Genomic DNA, 5,100 nt, shown 5'->3' with positions numbered 1-5,100 from the left:
TGGGTAGTGTGTTGGAGTCCAGCACAGAGACACGAGGTGGAAGAGAAAGGGGTTTTCCACTGTTGGTCTGTGCACACACACACACAGATGTGGGTCTGAAGCCAGGGAGGGTATAATTCATAGACTCAGACAAAGTGGTAGGTGAGAATATCAAAAAGACAGCAGCCAACAGGCAACGTTCTAGAGGAGAAAGAAAGCACAAGTCTTGAGACACGGGAACTGCACAAAACAAAAGAGGAAGAACTGATTGTTCTGATTCCCCCAGCAATGCTGGAAATCTGCACACATACATCAGGCCATGGACAAGATTCAAACTTAAATTTGAGAGGCCTGTAAATGAGATCACTTAGAAATCTAAGGAATCTGGAATGTCTCTGATCTCTTGTATGCCTGGAGAAAATGGAATTTAAAACAACTGACCTTCAATAACCTGGACATAGAGCAGCAGTTAAAGAAGGAATAAGCCGCCTTCTCTTTTTGGTCTTTTCCCCCTGCTCTAAGAGCTAGCTCTGCTACACAAAACGAGCAGAACAAACAAGACATATCCCCCAACCATGCTTTTTAAAGCTATTGTTTGTATAAGATGGTAGCTATTGAACAAAGGCAGAGATATATCCATAACCCAGCAAAGCTGAGAGCTTATGAACTGCAGGATTGGGGTAAACTGGAAGCAGATATTTTGGCGAGTCACACTTCCCAATCTGCAACTGTAAAAATCAAGGAGTATTTATGCACCCGGTGACAGCTCAGACTCTTGTAATCACAGGACTCCAGGACCTGGAGCTTCAAAACCACCAAATACCTCAACAGTCATCAACACAGAACTCGCTGTAGCTTTCATTTTAAAATTTCAAATTCCATGCGATGGGTGATGACTTTGACCTCTCTCTCTGTGATGTACCCACAAAACAAAAACAAGAAGAAGACATCTATATGCTGTCCCCCCAGCATGTTCTGTGCAGAGTCAGCCTGCCTCTCAGCAGGATCCCAGAGGAATTCTGCTGGTCCCACAATATAGGAAGAGGAAGGCAGCCTGCAAAAGCGTTTCCTAATCCCTTGTAAAAGGCAGAGCCAGCTCTTCTTGAATCCCATCCACTTCGCAAATAAAGACTTAAGCCACAAGAACTGCAGGGAAACTGGAAGTAAAAGCCTCAGACTCCAAGAGACATCTCACAGAAGCTCTCTAGGCAGTATCCTTAGAGTTCAAACAGAAATCTGTCCCCTGAGCCTTGCCTGAACAATTCCACCTTGTCTCTGCTCCTGGAGACAGCCGCTGGCAGAGGGTTTGCTTCACAGGTAGATGCATGTGCTCATGAAACCACTAAGTTCCTGTCTCACACTGGAGGAGGAAAGACTACCTGAGCAGAAAAGGGAACTGCAAAGACCATTAAGTTGTAGCCCAAATGCCAAGCAGCATATATGCTCCACAGGACATGGCAACACCAGCTCTACCTGCAGAGCTCCTGCTGAGCTCAGGAAGAGCCTTGCCCTTGTCAGCAGAGCAAGGATGAGCTGCCTGGAATGTTGCCTTACACAGCAATGAGCATTACTGAAGCCCAGAATGTAGCTGTGGGCAGGAAAGAAAACAAACTAAGAGGTCACTGGAAAAAGGAATGTCATAACCCACCAGGCACATGGGTTGAAACAAGAGTCTGTTGAGGTTGACGCTCTGCTTGCCCAAGTAAGCTCATTACTCCTTTGCGCACCTTCTCCAGTATCTCCTGGCCTGTCTCAGCCTCTTTTTCTCTTTTGAAAAAGGAAGAGATATCATCTTTCCATTAGGGGCACAGAGGGATGGTCTAGTCCTACAGAAAGGACATGATCTTCATGAAAACTCTATGTGTCAGATTCCTTGTTTCTCCCATAAATCCCATTGTCTGTGCGGTGGATTTAACGGTCTCTGCAGAGCCATTACACAATTATTGCAAAAACAGCAGTCTGGGCTATGAAGCTGTTTCCAAATACTTTTGGAGAATGGCAGTGGCTCTTTAGGGAACTGCCCCAGCTCCTGAGAGAGGCCATAACAGCTTATGATGCAGTAACATCAAGGCGACAGATTCACAAAATGAACTCAGCTTTCTACTGGTAGCCATTTTTTTAAACTCACTGACCAGGAATAAATAACATCTGGGCCCGTTGCAAAGAGGCAAAGGAGGGAGCTAGTGAGCAATACAGTTCCACCTGGACATCTCCCATTCACCACCCAGCCCTGCTGGCCTGGGACTGCAAGACTAATCATAGAGTCATAGCATTGTCTGGGTTGGAAGGGTCCTTTAAGATCATCAAGTCCAACCATCAACCTCTGATAAAAAAAACCATCACTAACCCATGTCTCTAAGCACTATGTCAACCCGGCTGTTGAATTCCTCCAGGGATGGTGCCTCAACCCCTTCCCCAAGCAGCCCATTCCAAGGCTTAATAACCCTTCCAGTGGAAACATTTTTCCTAATATCCAATCTGAACCTCCCCTGGCGCAACTTGAGGCTATTTCCTCTTATCCTATCACCTGTGACTTGGGAGAGGAAGCGGGGGCGAAGAAGCTTGGGACTAAGCTTTTCAGTAAAAAAAGCTTTCCCTTACAAGGCCAACTGATGGTCAAGCCAGGCTTTGAACCGGGCTTTTATCTAAGCCCCTATGTTTATTTATTTTTAAAGGCTTCCCGGGACAACTTTCTCAACAGCAGAGTGTTCTGCTTTCAAAAAGGACTTCAGGACCCAAGAGCCCTTAACCACCCATCTGGTGCCAACAATTCCAACACCTCACTGCAGGTAGGAACATGCCCGTGAATCGGTAAAAAGCAAGAATGTGCTGGCTCAGCAGAAAGGAAAAAGGATTCTGTCTGCACAAGAAAGCAATCGCCAGCTCGGCCGCTGCACAATCAGGATCCCTCACAGATTTGCCCCGACCTTCTCTCGGTTCAGAAATCAGCGCAGCTTTATAAACCCTTCTCGGCTTTGTGTACTTCACGCTGGCTCTGGGCCCACAGAATAGTCTGCAGAGCCATTCCAAACACAGAGCTGTTCCTCCCTGCACCACATTAACACTTGAGGGTGTGGTTCCTCTCCAGAAGGGATCATCTCAGCAAATACGGGACGGCGCAGATTTCCTCCCTCTCCCCCTTCCCATCTTCACTCATCGTGTTATAACCCAATTTGGGTGGGGATAGCAGGACTCAAACATCAAGGGCTGCCTGGCACAACGACAGTTCTCTCTCCGAAATACACCTGAAAAAAGTCTGTTGGAAAGAATCTATCCTTAGGTGGGACACTCTTGTCTCGACACAGTTCCCCCCGACTGCCCCATAGCAACCCAACCTGCTCTTCCTGCCCTGGGTGCTCCCCAAGCTCTGCCAACGTGTTAAACCACACCGGGGAGTAGCTGGACTAGTTGGTGCTTCTGAAATACAGTATGTGGCCTCTCCTCCTTCTCCAGGATTTAAGCCACCCCCACAGACTAGTTTTTCTGAGCCACTTTAACCCTTCTGTCCCTATGACTGTTCCCAAATGCTGCCGATTCCTAAAGCTTGCCTTGAGGCATTACAAAACTGGGGATGATGTGGTGACACAGAAACTAGATTAATTAAGGACCAAACTGAGAACTCTTCATCTCACTCCATCTACCTACTGAGGAATTTTGAGAGGCTGAGGTGGCAGCCTCAGCCTTTCATTAACAGGGCTGGGAAGAGCAGGGGGGGGTCACTGGTCCCCAAAAAGCTTGTGCTTCTCACTTCCAACCCTCAGCACCTGACTGAAGTCTCTCCATACTGCTCTTAGAGCTGTAACTGGTCCTTCCCTCATAGGTGCCTTCCTCAGAGCCCAAGGTGTTGCAAAGATGGATTTGCTAGGATTTTGCAATTAATCTTCAAATCTTCTCCTGCCATCCAATCCTTACTGCGCTTTCTCTCTTTAACTTGGGGTCAGGTTCTCAGGACCCTGACTCTGCTTTCAGCTCTTAAGAGAACTCTGTAATTAAGGAAAAGGTAGAAGCCATTCTGTTATTGTAGTATTGTAGCCTCATCGGACTTGTCCTCATCCCTTTCCTGCACCTTACCCAAAAGTAAATTCCTAGGTCTCTGTCTTTATGCTGACAGGAAAAAAAAACAGACCACCACTTTAATTTTTTCCTCCAAACTGAACACACACACACACACACCCCAGCTGTTTCTGCCTCTTCAAAAGTATAAAATAACCTTGGATCAAGTAAATCTAACTCTGTAAGCTTTACTGTACTCAATTCAAGCTTATTGTTTTTGAATTTGCTGATCAAGGTAACTGATAAGAAAAAAATAGATTGCACAGACCTGCTGAACAGAATACTGCTTAAACAACCTCAAAAGTTTCTCCTTTCCTCTCCAAAAAGCATGAGAAAGCCATGATTCCCTCCCCTCGCAGACAAAAACAGAGCTAACTTAGGAATCCGAACAAAATCTTACAAAGATAGCAGTTCCAAATCTTCTAGCTAACCTCCAGCCCCGTCCTCTGCAGTTGAAATAAAAACAAGTAACATCATGCCGACGAGCTAGGAGCTTACTTTGCTGAAGCAAAATCTGCCACAGAAGGAGTTTTGCAAGTTGCTCCATTTCTTCAGCTTCTCCGTGTTTTCGTCTCTCTTGAAAAACAAGTTGAAGACTTTTTTTTTTTTTAAACCTTGTTTTTTGTTGGTTTCTTTTTTTTTGGTAACTGGAAAACACTATGACCTCATCAATTTACATCCAGAAAGCTGTGGACAGCAGCTCATATTCTGCAGAATTACTCCACCTCCAACTTCTAACTCCCCACCTCCCCGCTCTGCTCTCCCCCTCCACTCACACTCCACCTCCTTCCTTTCCCTAACGCTTTCTGCACAACTACTACAAACACCCACTCTTCTCTTTCCCCTCCCTCTGGGACCTTCTGATCTGCCCCTGCCTTTGATGTAAAAGTTTTATCGGGTGAAGTTGGTTCCACACAGCTCTGGGCTCGCGAAAACAATCTTTCTCCCTCCCCCTAGGGATGGAACTAATTTTCCTTGTGCTTTACTTGATCCAGCTGTTCCGTCCTTTGTCTGACACTCATCCAGCTGTCTGCTTGAGACTGGATTTATTCTGTTGCCTTCAGTCCT

The 5,100-nt window shown here is 46.1% G+C and overlaps 1 protein-coding gene across 3 annotated transcripts in view; it reads right to left on the bottom strand.

The window, feature by feature from the left end:
* The window catches only part of MXRA8 (matrix-remodelling associated 8), a 28,932-nt gene extending 24,155 nt beyond the window's left edge, over nucleotides 1-4,777 (bottom strand). The window contains exon 1 of one of the 3 annotated variants that reach the window (XM_014941475.1): nucleotides 4,580-4,777. The gene's annotated coding sequence lies outside the window, so the exon portion shown is untranslated. The remainder of the gene's footprint in view (nucleotides 1-4,579) is intronic. The other 2 variants (XM_014941474.1, XM_014941473.1) reach the window with 2 other exon arrangements.
* Between the last annotated feature and the right edge of the window lie 323 nt (nucleotides 4,778-5,100).

This window comes from Calidris pugnax, unplaced genomic scaffold (assembly GCF_001431845.1).
Source record: "Calidris pugnax isolate Ruff unplaced genomic scaffold, ASM143184v1 scaffold82, whole genome shotgun sequence".
Classification (NCBI taxonomy): domain Eukaryota; kingdom Metazoa; phylum Chordata; class Aves; order Charadriiformes; family Scolopacidae; genus Calidris; species Calidris pugnax.
This window is presented reverse-complemented; position numbering and strand designations above follow the sequence as displayed.